Here is a 19,197-nt window from a genome sequence, read left to right as displayed (position 1 = left end):
GCACTTTTTAAGGAAAGTGGATTTCTACATTAAATAGTATTCTTGCCATTAAATATGGATTGAAGAGGCGGGGGTAATGTTGCTATCAATGTGAGCTTCCAAGTGATGTTGTCAAGAAAATTGGAAGTCTTGAAGCTTCTGACAATGAAGCTGCAGATGACGACTTTATTGGAATGTTAGAAGACTTCTAAATTTAGCAGAACCACGTCTATAATCTTTATGATGATCAGTACACGTAAGTACAGCATAAGCTTTATTAATTACTGTTTATTTTTTATTTGGCGCCTTTTTATTGCATTAATTAAAAAGTCTAACGCCTTTTTAGAGCCATTGCGATCCACTCTTAATGCTTTACTGTCAAGTCGAGTTGGCAACACTGACCAAGAGCCTGGTCTTGGTACTTGGTAGCACTGCCACCTGGCCTGCCGGTCACTCTATCCAACCGGCCAATATGGATCCTGGTCTATTGAAGACCTTGCTTGTGCTTTTAACCCGATTTTATTTCAGCATAATGAAGGTATGTTGGCGTTTTAATTGTTACATATTAATTTAATAATCCGGTCTCAAATAACACCGGTTATGCTTATTTAACGGCCGTAATAACGCAGATGCTTGCCGATATATAGGGCCTAACTGCCTTGTCGAACTAGGGCTTTTTTCGAATTAAGTGCTCATTACAGATGCGACGGTGTATGGGTAATATAGAACTTGTTCATCCTTATTTGTAATTTTGTAGGTGTAAGTCCAATTTGGTAGAACTAAATATTAAACCCGCGTCGGGTATTACCCTGGAAATCTTTTTCTGTAGTACATTGGTTGTTTGTAAAAAATTTACGTTTACCCTATTCCTTGTCGCTCGATTGTAAGTAACGGTAATTCTATAGGAAGGGAAATTAACTTGTAATTAACCTCAGGACTGATTATAATTTTGCACTTGCGCATGCCCAGTGTCATAGGGGAACTTTTGTTGAAAAGGAGTTTCCTACACCCGGGCTTTGGGTTCGGGACTACCCCGGCTAAGCAACACGGCCTACTGTTTAGGTTAGGTTAATATGGGCCCTTTTATAATTACCTTCCGTGGCCCATGCTGTCTTTTTCTGGTTTTTGTAACACACGGACTGTATGGAACGGTTCCTTGAATACGAAAGTCATTGGGGAGCCATATGTTCAAGTAGGGATTGGCTAAGGAAATCTAGGTAGAACTATATAGTAGCTCCGCGGCGGTGACTGCCTTCTAACTTAACTTTGTCTACAGTTTTTTGGTTGCTAATTATGAATTTACCTTTAATTTTTGGTGCTAGAGTGTAATTAATCTGTAATTAACCCCTGAAGTCCATCCAACAAGGGGTTTCCTTATGCGATCTTCACAAGACAGAGCACGGGTACATCTGTTTCGAGTGGTTCATATCCCGTGCGGCAAGTGTAATAAATTGCTAACGTATGGGCAAACCCCCCCCCCCCCGGGCCAGTACTAAACACAGCGGAGGGACCTTCCATTGGCCGACAGCAGATACACCGCCAGTATCAGAACCCCTAAAAGTGCAGAAAAAACCAGTTGGAAAGGTAAAAACAGGCACAGAGCTAATATATAGAATTACCAAGGAACCATACTAACCTAACTTAACGTAGGAACCATGTTACTTAGCCGGGGCGGTGCCTCTGCCCCCTGTACCCCCCAGCAAAGGAAACCACTGGTAGAACTATAGGGTAGCTCCGCGTCGCCGATGGCACTATAACTTGACTGTTTCTACAGTTTTTTGGTTGCTAATTATGAATTTACCATTCATTTTTGGCGCTCGAGTCAAATTAACCTGTAATTAACCCCCGAAGTCCATCCAACAAGGGGTTTCCATACGCGATCTTCACAAGACAGAACACGGGTACGTCTGTTTCGAACGGTTCATATCCCGTCCGGCAAGTGCAATAACTTGTTAACGTATGGGTACCCAACCCCCCCTGGGCCAGTACTAAACATGGCGAAGGGACATTCCATTTGGCCGACAACAGATGCACCGCCAGTATCAGAACCCCTAAAAGTGTAGAAAAAACCAGTTGAAAAGGTAAAAACAGGCGCGGGGCTAATATATAAAAATACCAAACCACTATTTACCAAAAGGTCCCCTATAACACTGCGCATATATGATAGGATTCCTGGATCGCCAGCATACAAAAACAATCAGTTCTGAGGTTGATTACAAATTAGGCCTAATTATTGTTGACCAACAAAAAAAAACTGTAAATTCTTGATAAGCAACCAAAATACTACTGTATAGGCAAAGGTAGTTTTAGAGGAAATACCCGACGTGGAGCTAATGTTTATGCTAGAGTAGCCCAGTCAGTAGCTTAATTATGATTGGTTGAATGCAACAAATGAAACGCTTAGGCTATATTTCATGTAGGCTAGAAAGGCTAATTAGGCTAGTCTACTTTATTATATATGGTATATAGCATCTTCTATATTGTTCATTCAAAATGTTTTATTAATAAACCATGTCTTCGTGCAGCTGTTGGTTAGTTTTTCAGTCCACGGGACGTGCCTATAGCTTATTAACAATGACTCCAAATGAAAAACTGCATAGAATAAAAATTGTTCAGCGTGCCAAAGTCTACCTGATAAGTAACTTAACTGTCCAGGTTAGGGCACGCATCCGAGGTTTAGCTTAGGTTGAGTTATGTCTTGTTAGGTCATAGCCTAATAGCCTACTACTCCCTTTGAAATATGTAACCTACTTGGCTTACAACATCCATGACCCCCATTATATCCAGTGCAGAACAAGTGAAATATGGGGGATATGTTGTAACTTAACCTTGAACAACCTAGGGTTCCAGTTCCTTATGACCTAACCAAATCTAGGACATTTTTAATTGAAATCAAGATATTATTCAGAGTAGTTTGCTGAATGATGAGAGTAGATGCTGACACTACCTCTGAGCCGAGCGGAAGCTTTGTCCATGTTCTCGATGCGTAGTGCTACTTTGGGGGCAGTCCAGTTGGGGGTAAAGTCCCCCCATTCAAGATCTGGGTGCAGCACCCTAAGTCAGGTTAGAAAGGTAAGGTTTGGGTCGGTCAGTGCTTGGCATTCTGGGATAGGTTAGGTTTTTTTTCATTGGCGGAACCTGTGTCTGTTGTTCCCAAATAGCCCCAAGTTTGTCTCCCGGGGGAGGCTTCACATGAGAGTACTTCAATTTTATCTCAGAGACAACTAGGACAGAAAGAAACATCAGGACTCGTTCATTTTTCAGGTAACCCAGGACATCAAGAAGCACGTGCTATGGTGGAGGTCTGAAGACAGGTTGCTAGAAGGGAAGTCCCTTTTTCCTCAGAAGCCTGACCTGAGCTTCTATGTAGATGCGTCTGATTTAGGTTGGGGAGCTCTCTTTAGGGACAAGGAAGTTTCTGGAATGGGGTCACAAGAACAGAAGAGCTGGCATATAAATGTTAGAGAACTGAAAACAGTCAGTCTGGGATTTTAAGCCTTCGCATCAGAAGTCCGAGACAAGATTGTTGCATTACACTCAGACAATACGATCGCCCTGTCCTATATCAGCAAGCAAGGTGGAACTCATTCTTTCTCCCTTTGCGAGGTGGCGAGGGACCTTCTCTGGGCTCATCAGAACCAGACAAGAGTAGTAGCTTGTACAAGGCAAAATGAATGTTTTAGCAGACCAACTAAGTTGTGGTAACCAAGTGATATCCACAGAATGGACTTTGGATCCATTGGTCTGCTTAGACCTTTGGAAACTTGTCTTCTGCTTTATTGTTCATCAGTAATGGATCACTCAGCATGAGCAACAGATGCCATGCTTCTAGACTGATTCTACAAGAATCTGTATGCCTTCCATCCCTTTGGGATGATAAATGAAGTTATAAACAAGTTCTGATCTCAAAAGAATGCCTCGATGATCCTCATAGCCCCTTTTTGGCCACTAAGGGAATGGTTCCCGGACCTGATAGTCTCCTATCCGACTTCCCAAGATTGCTCCCTCAAAAACACAAACTTCTCAGACAACCCCATCTCATGTGATTCCATCAGGGGTTATCTATGCTAGCTCTGACAGGATTCAAACTGTCAAGAAGGTCCTCAGGGCCAAAGGCTTTTCGAGAGCAACTTCAGAAGCTATCTCAAAATGCAGGTGACAGTCATTGTCCAATGTCGACCAAAACAAGTGGGCTATTTTCCACACTTGGTTTGAAAGAAATCATATCTCTTCTAAAACATTTGTGACAGAGATTGCTGATTTTTTTTGTTGTTTCTGAGAACTTCTAGGGGCTTAGCTTCTAATACTATTAAGGGTTACAGAGCCATGTTGAGCTCGGTATTCAGACATAGGGTCCTGGATCTTTCTTCGAATCAGGACTTATCTGATCTTATTAAACTGTGTTAACGTACTTGAAACGAAAGGGTATAGAACAAGTGTTGTGGGGAATGCATACCCTAATACTACAGCAACTCCCTTTATTTGTGAATAGCCAAAATCCATGAATACTTGACACCCTTCTAAAAATGCTTGTAACTACCTATTTTGATAGTTCAAACACCAAAAACAAAACTCTAAAAAATCTGAGTATTTTTATAGTTTCATTACAAAAAATGCTTTTAGTCATGAAAATACAGTAATTAATGAATATTTATCCATGAAAAATACTGCGAATAGTTGATTTTTCTGCGAATAATGCGGTATATATGTTCCACAGAAAAATCTGCGAATAGGGGGTGTCCACAATATTCCTCTTGCATTTTAATAAATTTTTATATATTTATCTATTAATAATTTTTTCTTGTTTAATAAGTGGGATCTCTCTGTTCTGTATTTTTATTCCTCTTACTTCTTCCTCATGAACACCATATTCTTTGAAAGGTTGAATTTCAAGTCAGTGGCCTCTATGGGCTTGTTCATTATGAATAGGTTTCATCTACTGAATAATAATAATAAAAAATTGATGAAAATAATTGTGAAACTTTATGGTGAGGTAAAACGAGCAACCACAAATTTCTTGTGACCGGATAACCAATTCTATTTCTCTTTTCAGTAGTTTCCTGGTTTTTTGGGATGTTTCAAAACAACACCGTATGTACTTGAAGGCAGTGTTCCATCCTTTGTCATTATTTGATGTTGGGAATTTGACTTGACCTATTTCTCATGAAGTGATGAGGTTTGGCTTGGTCATTCCATTGCCTGGACATACTAGAGGTAAGTTAAATTGCACTTTTGAAAGAATGTAGATCGATTATAGCATAGCAAGCAGTTAAAGAACTTTGGAAAAGCAATCAAGTCTTCTCCTTTCTGTTTGTATAGAATGAATGGATTGGGAATGAAAATCCATACAAATTGTTATACTCAGTTGATCTTGTGATTAAGGCTTAGACTAAAGAGTAACAAAGAAAGGTAAGAGAGTGGCAGGAATCTCTTGAATTGGGTGATACAGTATGAAGGTAAATAGGGGTAAAACTGAGGTTTGGTTTCCAGCAAGCTAGGGCCGGATAGGATAGGTCTTGATTCAAAACAAGCGGAGAAATTCAGATACTTGGGATCTGCTTTAAGTGCAGGGGGAGGTTGTGAATCTTAGATTGAAAGCAGGATAAAAGCAGCTTTTGGGAAATGTAATCAGACCAGTGATGGTGTATGGTTCAGAAGCAAGGGCATTAAGAACAAAAGAGGAATGGAGCTGGATTGAACAGAAGCAAGGATTTTGGGGACACTGCTGTATATGGGAGGGTGAAAAATGAAGAGATTAAAAGTACTATGGTAACCAAGATTACCAATGTGATGCAGTACAAGAATCAAGGTGTAGATGATATGGGCATGAGGTGAGGATGAGTGAAGAGGAAGAAGTGAAAAGGGCTTGGGTGGAACCTATCAGGGGCAGAAGGTCAAGTGGGAAGGGAGGATTAAATGTCATGATCAAGTGAAGGAGGATTTGGAAAGGAAAGGTTTAGTGGAGGAAGAAACTTTCAATAGAAATACACTAGTTGGAGATGACTTACCAAAGCAACTGACCCCTTAGGATAGGTTTTGGTATGTGATCATATAGTATTGAGAAAAGAAAGAATTGATAAAATATAACTTCAGAATGTTAACATAAAAATAAAGTTCTTTGACCTGATTGGGAATTGTAAGTGACACTGAATTGAATTCAAAATTGTTTGTAGATATCAAATTCATGGGCTTGAAGAATTGGTGAAATTTAAAAATACAGTGTAGAGGTTGAGGAAAGGAGATCCAATGGAGTATTTGTTTATAAACACAACTAACTTTTTCCAAAACAGATGTTGCAGATACATGAAGGGCTGAATTCTAACATTATCTCTGTGATGTGAAGTTCTTACTAGATGTTAGTTTTATGACAAAAGGTTTAATTGTAATGATTAAAATGCTCAGTCTGAATCAACTCCAGTATGAGAATCATAAGTTGTTATAGTCATCTTTTGATAAGTTCTAAATTAATTTGAATTTGTTGAAAGTACTATGGTTAGCTAGCTAAGTTTTTAAAGTTTGAAGCCAGGATTCTTTTATAAGTGTCAGGTTAACAGGTTCATGCTTTTTGCTAAACTCTGTTCTCATGATTCCAGGTAATGTCGGCAGCATATTACAGTAGTCTCTCATTGTGGACCGGACTACCATCAAAGAATCAGAAGAGGACCCCAACCATCTACCATTTCAAGAATGAATTAGAAAGTTTTTTTTTTTTTTTTTTTTTTTTTTTTTGAACCTTTTTATTTTCACTTATGCCTTGTCTCCTATAAGCAGACAAGCCAGATGCATGAAAAAATAATTATGGTTAGCAAAGGATTAGATCTCTGTTGGTGTGAGTTCTGTCTCTCTCTTGTGCATATTGAACATGTGTTCATAGTACTGTTTTATTTTTTCTTCACTTTACTCACCCATCACAAGGGATCTTCAAGAGTCCGTACTTTATTTTTTATTGTCTGCTAGTAGAAACTCCTTTATACATAGCTGAGTTGTATATTTTTATATAAGTAACTTATCTGAGTTGTATATTTTTATATAAGTAACTTACCAAGTAACTACACAGCTATTAGTTCCACTTAACCGCGGCAGCTCAAAATTTGAAATTCGGGGTAACATGCTATTGCTTTAGTGTAGGTAACTAGACCCCCCAACTTTTGGGGAAGAATAGGTACAACAATGCCTAAGAGCTCAATTCGTTTCTGCCAGTCAACTGAATGACGTTTGGTTGAGCAGCTAAGATTTGAGTGTTTCTGGATGGTTGTATCCTTTGCCGCTGGTGAAGTATTCAGTCTTGTTGGTTGCGTGCTAGCTTAGCCAGTTCCATTGTGACTAATTTTGGTATAGTATGTCGGACTGTAGCTTGTCAAATATTAGGTATTGCAGCAAAGGCTGTAATACTAGACTTACTTGTGCTAAGTATGACTTGCACACTTTGTGTTGCCATTGTAGAGGTCAAATTTGCTTGTTTCAACTTAAATGTGACAAACACAAAGACTGGATCAGGGTAAATGGAAAGTTTTGGATGCGCAATTCAATAAACTCCAGAAAGACTGACAGAGAAAGGCGGCTGCTAGAGCCAAGGCTAGAGGTTTAGCTAGTTAGGTTTCCACTCCGAAATTGGGTAGTGCTGTTCAGCCTGATCCTGCTACACCTGTGACTGCTTCTCCCCTATCACCAGCCTTCGACTTTTCCTCAAACTCCGCTATCTGGCTCCCATTCTTCCGAACCTGATGCCATCGCCAGCCCAGAAGCTAGAATTGGCCAAAAGTGTGGTTTGCTTGTTAACACTAGCCCAAATCGGGTCTTTGGTTAAGGCCCTTATGGACCAGGTAAGTGTAATCAGTGTTGGTGCAAGTGCAGTGTCAGTGGAGGAGGTGACCTCTCGTCCCACCGATGCTCCTAGACAAACTCAGTGTCAAACTCCCCAAACCTGGTAGGACAAACCAAAGGTCTAAGGGAGGCCAGTCGGGTTTTCCCACGGGTAGTTGCCCCCTCAACCGAGTCTGATCAAACCCAGGACCCTGTGGTTCTCCTTTGGAGAGGTGTCCATGCAGATGTTCATGCTCCGTCATCCAGTGATCCGGACGCCAGTGCGGATCGGGATGTAAACGCTTTTCAAAGTATCAAGGCCATTGAAAAAGCATGCTCCTTCTGCTGAGCTCGCTTCCCCGTAAGCTTCCTAGAGAACAAGAGCATAGTTCTCTTCCCTCCTGCAGTTTAGGTTAGTCCTGAGTGGGTTGTACATGATATTTCCATGCCAGAGAGACAGTCTTTGACGCAGCATTCCTCATCCAAGTTGTCTGAAGGCCCAGTGGCTGAGCACCCAGTGTCCGAGCATAAGGTGACCAAGTGTTCTGTGTCAAAGCGCCCAATGTCCAAGTGTCCATCGTCCAGTCCCGAGTGAGTTGTGATGGAGAGGCAGTCTTTGACATGGCATTCGTCATCCAAGTTGTCCAAGCACCCAGTTTCCAAACTTATAGTGTCCAAGTGTTCTGCAAAGCGCCCATGTCCGAGTGCACAGTGTCCGAACGCCCAATGTCCAAATGTAATAGTATCAGATCACCCAGTGTCCTGGCTGGTTTTTCAAGAAAAGCTGCATAAGCAATCGCCAGGTGCAGACGTCAGTCTTCTGCTAGTGTCTACCAGGCGAAGTGGACAGTCTTTCGTGACTGGTGCCGAAGACGTGGGTTATTGTCTTCTAAAACCTCAGTAGCACAGATGGCTGATTTTTTAATGTTTCTGAAGTCCTCTCAGGGCTTGGCCACCTCTACAGTCAGAGGTTATAGGTCTACTGTATGCTGAACTCTGTGTTTAGACATTGAGGTCTCAATTTGTCTGCTAATCAAGACATAAGCGATCTAATTAAGTCCCTAGACACTTCTAAGCAAGAGAAGTCTATGTCAGTCAACTGGAATCTAGATGTTGTCCTCAAATGGCTGTCTGGCAGTCCATTTGAGCCCCTTCAACTTCACTCTTTATCGCTGAGAAATTTAACCAGGAAGACACTTTTTAGTTGCTTTAGCTATGTCAAAGAGGATCAGCGAATTACGTGCCTTTAGTGAGCTAGTGGGTTTTTCGCAGGAAGATGCAGTCTGCTCATTCACGCTTGCATTCCTGGCAAAGAACGAAACCCCATCCGACCCCTGGCCTCGTTTGTTCACGATCAAGAGTTTAATTACTGTATCCTTGGGCCAGCAGACCAGGAGAGAACTCTTAACCCAGTTAGAGCACTTAAGTACTACTTGGCTAGGACCAAGGGGATTAGAGGTCCTTCTCAGAATCTATGGTGTTGGTGAAGAACCACTCACGACTTACTGTATATCTAAGAACGCCTTGGCTTTCTTTTTAGAGAGTGTGTTATTTCCGAGTCACGCTTGAAGATTCAAGATCTTCCTGTTTTTAAAGTTAAAGCTCATAAAATTAGAGCAGTCGCCACTTCGTTGGTTTTTAAGAAGAACTTGTCGCTTTCCATGATTCTTCAGTCAATGGAAGTCAGAATCAGTGTTCACCTCCCATTATTTTTTTGTTGTGGAGACAATCTATAATAATTGCAGTATGTTAGATACATTGGCCTTGGCTGGCATGGTATTGGGGGAAGAAGGATAGCGGGTATTCCTTCCATTCCTCTATCTCCTTGCATTGTTAAAGGATGCAGAGTTTTGGGAAGCCCCGTGTCACCATGTGCCTGGAGTACCTACCAGTCATTGTTTTTAATGGCTGGGTGATGGTTTTGTTTTTAATACTGCGTGGTAACAAATTTCTGGTTGTATTCACTGTACTGTGCCCAGGGCAAGTGCATTTATTATGTAAGACCTTGTCAGCCTTCAGAGTACAGTATTCCTCGACTGCAAGGTTCTCCCACCGAAGTAGAGACGACTTTTGTCTTTACTGCCGCTTCGCCACAGGTTGAGATGAGCACCAACCAGAGGCAGTATCTTCCTGCTGCAGCTCTATCGCCAAGTAAAGTTACAACAAGCATTACACCAATGGTAGCTACTTTTCTATTTCAAATTCGTCTCCTTTACTGAGTGTTTTTTGGGTAGAACATGTCCATGCATCCCACCACCTGTCAATGTGGCATTCAGCTATGTAGTTACTTGTTAAGTTACTTATATAAAAACGACATTTTTATGATAAAGTAGTTTTTTATATACTTACCAAGTAACTACATGATCAAAGCCCTCCCACCTCCCCTCTCATGGACATAGGGTACAAACGAATTGAGCTCTTACCACTGTTGTAACTATTCTTTCCTGAAAGTGGGCTGGGTCTAGTTACCTACATTAAAACAAAAGCGCATTACCGCTCATTTCAAATTTTGAACTGCCACGGTCAAGTGAAACTAACAGCTATGTAATTACTTGCTAAGTATAATATAAAACTGTTTTATCATAATGTCAATTTCATGTGGTGTTGTGTTTTTATATCTTAGTCCAGTGTTCTATTTCCTTTGTTTTTCCTTTTCCTCTTTCTGTGCTGTGTTTCTATTTGACATTCTGCTTTGGGTATGTTCAGTTCTCTCCCTTCTTTCCTTGAAGGTACTGTACTGCACTGCATTGCGTAATACTTTAGTGAATTGTCATCAGAAAGCAGGTTTTGTACTTGACTATTTTACACTATTACCTGTCAGTGAGAAACTCTTGTTACCAGTTTTTTTCTACATAGTGAATAATTCATACTAGTATCCAGACAGCTGGCAGTTGGTGCTATTTGTTAGAGTTGGCCTAGGAGTGGAAGCTACCAAGAAGTGTTTATGAATTGGGGAAATAAGAGGAACTATCACTGCTGAGTATTTTGCTCTCTCTTATTAAGATCTTGGTCTTTAGTATATTTCATCTTTTACTGTTTATTATACATCTTTTGACATAAAGATTGCTTATTATGTTACCCTTTATTCTGTTTTTTTTATTTTATGCCAAAATGTTGTTATCTGAACAAAATATTGTAGTAGTTACAGGTTATTATTTAAAAATGTCACCTGTGTTTAGTACACTTCTTGTTCCTGCTTTGTTTTTTTTGGGGAGCGGGGGGGCCTGGGGGTTGGGGGGCCACTCTCCAGTTGTCAGAGACTGTAGTCATCAGTAGCCATCACTTTTAGAAGGGTTAAACAGCTGTTGTTAGTCTGCTGTCAACGGTGCATATAGGCATAAGTGAAAATAAAAGGTTTGTTTCCATGAAACAGAAGGTGTATTAAATTAATGCGTATGAATGTTATTTACACCAGCAATTATCACTCAAATGTTAAATATGCAAAGTATGGAGTGATTATAACAAATGTTAAAGGTTAAATTACGGAATATAATGTAATATTTAGGAAGTATAGCAAAATTTTACAGACAGGTGAAGAATAGTGATGGAGGAGAAGAATACAACAATAAAAAGATTAATTTATTGAACAGCTGACAACATTGAAAGTTGGCAAGAATACCTTGATTGTAGAAGACAAGGAAATGGCCTTAGGCCTTAAGATCATTACTATATTTTTTCATGATTTATTTAATGAATAAATTTCCCTGTACTAGTAGAGGAAATAAACATATGAGAACAGATCAGTGTAATAGAGGTAAAATGTTAATCACATCAGATGATAGTATACGTAAAGTAATTAAAAAGTAAATTATAGAGGGAAGTTGGGGAAAGAGCAAGAATAAAGCAACATTACTTTTATTAAATCAATCAGTTGACAGCAGTCACTTAATTAAAGGTCCAGAGCAAAACTACCAAATACATTGTATATGTATGCAGACCCATATTAAGACAAGGTTGTTATTTTAAAGCTTTGTACTGTACAAGTGTTCAGCCTTCCCCACCACAGTAGTTACAAAAGCTTTTTGCACTAATGAAAATGCATTGCTGTTATACAGTATAAGTAAAAGTAATAATTATTGATTACCAGCAGGTTAATATCTGGTGCATGTACTGTAATTGTTTGTATATATATAGTCTTCCATTACTAACCTGACCTTTAATACAGTCATAATACTATTTCTCTCCATTTTGCTGTCTTGTGCTCTTTCTGCCAAAGGTCGAGTCAGGTCTATTTTTATATCCATCCCTCTTCTCCATGGTATCCAGGGCCTTCCTACAGGTTTCACCATTCTGCTACCATGTTTACTACTTTCCTGACCCTCTTTTCCATATCCTTTCTCATCAAATATCCAAACCATATCAGTTTTTGAAATCTGTCTTTTTCCAGCCTTTTAAGGCTTTCTGTTCACCAGTCCCTCATTCATAATACAGTATTGCCACCATTCTTCAGCCATTTATTGTAATTCTTTGATTACACCTCTTAAAAATCTCAATTTTCCTTGTTAGTGCCCATCTCTCTCTCTCTCTCTCTCTCTCTCTCTCTCTCTCTCTCTCTCTCTCTCTCTCTCTCTCTCTCTCTCTTTCATTCATATGTCAGTGTTGTAGCTACTCTGTCTCTGCTATTTCATCTGCTTTGCAGTTCAAGAAAACAGAAATTCTTATCCATCAAATCAGGGTCTCAGGTTCCCACTTTTCTCCATTTGTTCTTGTACGGCAAAAATTTCTTGATTCATACGTTTCGTGATCTTGAGCACCTTGCACAACACCACCTGTCACATACTGTACTGACTTCATCTATACTACACCTTTTAAAATCCCACAGTAACTGCATGGCAGTTTCCCTGCGTGTTCTTTTACCTTTGCTTCCATTCTAGTCACCATAAGCTTAGTTTTGATCACAGTGATATTCAGTTGTCCCTTTTCCATGGTTTTCTCCTATCTTGTAAGTGTTCCCACCCCTTTTCCTCAGAGTCTGTAGTTAGCATTACCATCTGTTTAAAGCACCTTTGGGAGTCCTCTTTTCTGCAATTAATTTAAATCTCTTCCAATACTAGTCCCCTTAGTGGGGTAGTGCCATCAGTGCACCTCGTGCTGTGCACTGTAGGCATTATGTAAGGTTCTTTGCAGTGTTCCCTCAACCCCTAGCTGCAACCCCTTTCATTTCTATTACTGTACTTCATTTCATATTCTCTTTATTCCATCTTACTTTCCACCCTCTCGTAACAATTGATTCATAGTGCAACTGCGAGATTTTACTCCCGTTGCACCGTTCAAACTTTCGCTATCAATTTCCATTTCAGAGTGAATGACGTCATAGGTCCCAGTGCTTGGCCTTTGGCCTAAATTCTATATTCAATTCAATTCAGTACTATGACAAAAAGCAGAGAGTCCAGTGTCGATCCTTGATGGTCACCAAAATTTATCTTTTGGTACAAGTCCATAAGCAAATGCTATTTTATAGTGAAATTTCAGTAAAGTAAGCAGTTCAGTATATGAATAGATAGGATTATATTTACATATATTCATTCTCTCCACCATATTGTAACCTTTGGCTAAATTGCATACCCATAATATTTATAAACCATTATGCAAGTCCTTACAATGACATGGGAAGTAACAAGATTTAATAGAGTGTTAAATATACTGTAAACTTTTTCCCTTCCATACAGACATAAATAAATCTACTGAATTGTGAGCACAGTAGGTAACTCCAAGTTTTCAGGTTAAGAGTGATATGCTGGAATTACTAGTAATTCAAAATTGGTAATAATAGCAGGCATTGTGGTAGAAGAGTACCTTTGTACATAATTATATGCACCAGGTACTGGCATAATTGAAATTCATCACTATCCCTGATTTTACTGTACGATGATTTAAGTATTTTTATTTTGTGAAGTGTAGTCAAGTTTTGGCTGCTAGAGGCTGGGAAGGCTGAATATTCAGAAAAGGCTTTTAACTTGCCACCTTATCCTAATTAAAATGATGTAAAGTTTTGTTTTCAAGTATTTACTTGTAAATTGTTTTGGTCATAGAAGTTTTTGATGCACGTTGTCTTAAATGGGATTGTACAAGATTATTAATAAAATTTAAATGGTATTATGTATCTCTCTCAAGTTGGTTATATGGTAATCTATCTGTAAAGGATATGTTAGATAGCAAAAGTATTGTTTTCTGACCAAATCAGTTCTAAAACTACAGTACTGTGGACCATACTTAACTATCTCAAGTAAAGATCATTGGTTGGCATTATTCCGTCATGCATAACTACTTTGTGTGTTTGTGACCAAATACATAATTATTTGTAAAATTTGTACTCCGTTACGTTAAATATTTGTATTTGGAAAATGTTTTCTGTATTGTCTATTCAATGTGAGTACCATGTAATCAGTAATTATGAGTCAGGAAAGAATGAGAAAAGAAACACAAAATTGTACTGTAAAGATCTTTGAAAAGTGATCATGAATTTGCTTCCTTTATAATCTCAAATAAGAAGATAATGAGTCCATTTTGAAAATATGAAAAAATGGTATGTGTTAATGAATTTTGAGCTTGTTTCTTTATCGCAAGTTTGAGTTTTTATTTGAATAAAGTGTGTATGTTTTTTGTTGACACCTACAAAAACAATCCTACCATTTCATGCCAGTTTTTGTTGTAATTTTATAGACCCTCAAGTTCTGGAACCATAATCAAATATAAGCCAAGTGGTAAGTCATTAGACAGCAGGTGAACCTTTTCCTGGTGGGAATCCTATACAGTATATTTCTTTTGGTTAGGTTTTGTTTATTTTGAATAGTTTTCAGCTTTTTGGGAATGTTTTTATGCACTGATAGTCATTTTATTTATGTACTGTAGGAACAAGTTAACCATAATCCTCCAGAAGTGTGAGGGATGTGCTCCAGTGTGGGAATGAATTCCATTTCTGTATCCCTCGCTTTTAATTCTGGTGTCAGTCTTTGTTGCAGGTGTTATTGATTTTCCTTATTTTCTTGCAACAGTTAGTCCTTAGTAGTCACCCTGTTGCCTCTTCAGGTGGCTTTGTATTTAACCTGTTTGGTTTGTTAGGGTAGAACAAATGTGGCACACTATCTGTAACCCTCTTAATGGTGCCTTCCATGATGTGTTGTTGTTGCGGATCTTATCTGTGGCTAGAAAAGTCATTGCTTTGTTTCGTCTCTTTTCCCTCTCCTAATTCTTAGCTGTTGCATCAGCTGTCTCATCCTGTTATTGCTTTTAAGCTATTCAATCCCGTCATACTTGTAGGCACCTATGTTTTGTGACCTCTGCTGCTTAAGATCTTTGCACTTGTGTGTGTTTTTTTATTTTATTTTTTTTTATTTATTTATAATTTTTTTTAAGAATTTCACAGCAAGGTTTCCATGTAGAATTGGCTACTTATAAGCTTTCTATCACTTTGTTAATACATCCTGAACAGGATAAAGCCTTTGCGAAGAGACTACGACTGGTCGTTCCCTTGTATCGTAGCCTTCATTTGTACAGCATGTTTCCTCATAGTAGGGGCATTTTGCCTTGCTTCATCCCTCAGTGGGTTTACTGGTATTTGGGTTGAAATAGGTGCTGTTCCCCCTAGAGGTCTGAGTTACACGGTTCATTGATGTCCAGGGTACAATAATTGAGACACTTCACCCAGAGTGTAGTGTGAAAGAACTGTGTCCCTTATCCCCAACCTTCCTGGCTCTTGTCATGTTGGTTGTATTTTGATCCTTTCCACAATGGTTCTGTATTTACGACTGTTGTTAATGTTTCCACTTCTCGGTGTGGAATATTGCTTTCCTGAGTAAGCCTTCGAAGTGTTCATGAAGCTTAAACCTCAACTATTGTAACCAATTTCAAGTCCTGTGTTAGTGTTCGTTGTAATTAATTTAGAGGTTTCAGTGCCTTATGATTTACAAACAATTCAAGTTCATTGTAGCTACAGACCGAACTTTTCAAATTTCCCCTGACCTTTGAATATAATCTCCCATACTACTAGTTTGTACACTTATTCATTCTTGTAACTTCATCAGTTTCAACTGTCCATCAGTCTTCCATGTCCCATATTACTGGGATTCTTCATATTCAACTTTCCTCGCAGATGTCTTCGTTCTTATCTGTCATTATCCATTGATTCTTGAATGAATCTCAAAGCTGCTTAAATAATGTACTTTATCCCCTTATATACCCATGCAGACTGTAGCTTTTGTTGTTGTTTGTCTTTACATTACAGTCTGTATTCTTTAATCTTCGCCTTGTAAGTCAGTGTAGAGCAGCACCTTACAGTTCTCCAGCTTTTGACCATTTTTCTGTTTTTAAATAAATTTTGCCCTGCATCCTTTGCAGATATTTCCTGTAGTTTTTCTCCTTTCACAATGTTTTCTCAAACTGCAATGGCTTTACATGTAATAGTCTTTGGTCTTAGGCTAGTCAGCAATTCAGCTCAAGCCTAAGTCGGTTTATCCTCCCTTTTCCATTTTGGGTATTCTTAACCCTTCATTTTGTTGTCTTTGCGATAATCATCAATAACTTGACCCTTTAATATGCTTGTGAACCCCATCACGTTCAGAACCTTATCACTTCACAGCTATTACTATTAATTCCTTTACCCTGTGTTTTTCTTGAGACGGTTGCGCATCATCCTGCAATTAGGGTGGAGATCTTTGGGCTAGCTGCAGTGTCTTTTTACCTTTGCCAGTATGCTTCTCCTGTTCAGTTATTTCAGGTGCATAAGTGCTAAAGGTTTTTATACTCCATTCCTAGTTCATATGGTTTCTCTATTAACAGCCCAGCTCTCAGTACTGCTATTTCCTTATATGATACCATGATCCTATCGAATTACTGGATTGAAATCCTTTCTTAAATTGTGGAAAGCCCAGTATTTGAAAATTTAGTGCCTTAGAAGAGATGTACATGAATACCATAACTCCAGTAGGGTTTCACAGGTATTCCCCTTCCTGCAACCCCATTCTTTCATTTTACTATACCTCCATTCATATTCTTCCATCTTGCTTTCACCCTCGCAATTATTTCACAGTGCAGCTGCGAGGTTTTCCTCCATTTACGCTTTTTAAACTACTTACACGATTTCCCGTTCAGCACTGAATGACATATCATAGGTCTCACCGCTTGGCCTTTAGTCTAAATTCTATATTTCGTATGTTTTCTCTTCCTTGATGGCAACTGAGTCAAGCCTTCTATTATTTGTAATGAAGGTCAACCTACTTTGTTACCTGGTAAATCATGGGTCAAAACTAAATTTTAAATGTCGGTAGTGTGAAAATCACACTTGTAAACAGGGTTAAGAGGTCTGTACTTAGGTCATAAACGGCTTTAAAAAAAGGTATAGAAAAACATGTGTATGGGTAATCTAATGGAAATGAATATGTATATATATGAGTAATCTAATGCAAATATTAATATGGAAGTGTTTTTAAAACCTACGGCCGGTAAGTTTTAGTAAATCGCATGCAAAGAAAACTCTTAAGCAAGATTGCCTACTGTATAAGTAAAGTATGGATAATCTCTTTTGCTGTACGAAAGCTAGTTTTAATCGAATGAAATATAGGCTAAATACCACCGCTGGTAATGTCAAGGCCAGTAAATGCTAGGGTCGATAAAAGTTAATTGGGCTTAAATTATTGCAATCTGTGAACGAACAACAAAATAACTATTGATGTAAACTAGGCCCTGCCGGTAAATCTATTATCGGGCACATTACTCCATGATTAAATTGGGCCGCTCAAATGTTTTGCATGTAGAATTAGTCTATTAAGTGGTTAGGGTTCAACGAAAACCCTGTTTTCTATTTTACGTAACTTTGGCCCATTAATCATTAAATGACACCAACTAGGACGAATTACAAAACTAAACCCCTTGAAGCTTTTGATGTGTTCCGTCAGGTTAAAATTTTGAAGCAATCGTCGGTAAAGGATGGTGGCTGCTAGAGCCTAGTTTCCCCTCCTTAAAGCCAACTGGGTATGGGACGCGTTTTCTAAAGTTCATAACAGGTGAGGTAGAATCTTTCTCGGGCTAGATTTTATGTAATGAAAGCAATGACCGCAAATGTCACATCCCGACAAACTGGCCGTAATTTATAATTTGGATTACCTTAAGGTTGGGTTGTGGCGCTGTCCACGAAAAACTAGTGTTCCTTTACGTTTGGCTAACCAAAAGTTAGTATCCCCTTGAGGCAGTTTTCTAAAAGTTGGCTGGTAAAATTAAATCCCTTTACTATAAGGACAGCAATACTAGGTAAATTTACGGTGCACTAAAGCCAAATGTCACTAAAGTAGGACCCAACAAAAGTACATTGTCTTTTGCAACTTGCCCGACAGGCTGATGCCGCATTTGTGAAGTACAACATTTTGTCGGCCTTTGCCCTAAATTCTTTTGAACCACACAAGGGTGACAACTTTTAGCCCCAATAAAAATTTAAAATACTACTAGGGTAAAAATGGGAAAGGTGTACTGAAGTACAATGCTAGCGTAGTGGTGTGTAACGCTTCATTGATATTTATCTGAAACTTGAAAGGTAAATGAGAAAGATGTTAGTGCGTGACATGGTATTGATACTGATCTGAGCCATATCTTGAGCTTGCTAGTACTAAGAAAGTTGTAATGTACATTGTTGACTGCTATTGTACAACTTTTAATCCCGACTAGTGTAACTTGCTCTATGAGAAATAAAAGACCAAAATTACATGATTTTTTTTATTTTCCCAATTACTGTAAGTGCATTATGGTACAATTTGGTGTTTAAGATTTTTTTTTTTTTTTTTTTTTACTCTTGGAGCCAACATTGCAATGTCCCGAAGGGAAGGGATCCTTAGCAAGAGGTGACCAGCCAATTAGGAGCTTCGAGTCCGATTCTGAGCTGCCATTTTCTGAGTAGACAGCTGATGATCAAAGATGGGACAAGCCACTTACTTCCTCATACGTTTAACTGATATTCCCGTTTTCTGTCACTTAAAATATGTCGCCTTTTCAAATGTCAAGTTAAACTTACGTACGAGGAGTCAAGGGGGAGGGGGGTTATGGTTCCCACAGCCTTTACGTAACATTCATCTTATGCCTGATTTTGTACATAGCAAATGGGCCGCAACAGTGGTCTTGTGGAATATGGTGTGTAATACCCATAGACTTTTACAGCCATTTTTCTTCCCATACGAAGTTGACCAAAGAACATACCAAGCCCTTTCCTAGTCTATAGAATAATATGAAGGAATCTCTACGGTAAGTAACCACACGTTTCGACATTATGATATAAGTTTTCGTTCACCAACACCACACGAATCTCTCAATCTTAAAGAAAACGGGTCTTATTCCCCATCATAGAAAACGTACGGACAAGCCATTGTCATAACTTATAAAAATATTCTCTAGGGTTATTCATTTGAAAAACTAATTTCTCTCCTCTTAAAG

At 38.8% G+C, this 19,197-nt stretch overlaps 1 long non-coding RNA gene across 4 annotated transcripts; it reads left to right on the top strand.

Moving 5' to 3' along the window:
• The first annotated feature begins 388 nt into the window (after nucleotides 1–388).
• On the top strand, nucleotides 389–15,276 carry LOC136845847 (uncharacterized). Of its 4 annotated transcripts, none has more exons than XR_010855275.1 (4): nucleotides 389–517; nucleotides 2,888–3,051; nucleotides 5,036–5,193; nucleotides 6,573–15,276. It is a non-coding gene; the product is annotated as an uncharacterized lncRNA (long non-coding RNA). The 4 variants fall into 4 exon arrangements; XR_010855273.1 differs by having other exon boundaries at nucleotides 5,033–5,193; XR_010855276.1 differs by having other exon boundaries at nucleotides 421–517; nucleotides 2,893–3,051; nucleotides 5,033–5,193.
• Nucleotides 15,277–19,197: the final 3,921 nt, after the last annotated feature.

Source organism: Macrobrachium rosenbergii, chromosome 14, assembly GCF_040412425.1.
Source record: "Macrobrachium rosenbergii isolate ZJJX-2024 chromosome 14, ASM4041242v1, whole genome shotgun sequence".
Taxonomy (NCBI): Eukaryota; Metazoa; Arthropoda; class Malacostraca; order Decapoda; family Palaemonidae; genus Macrobrachium; species Macrobrachium rosenbergii.
Note: the sequence above shows the minus strand (reverse complement) of the source record. Positions and strands in the feature narration are given on the sequence as shown.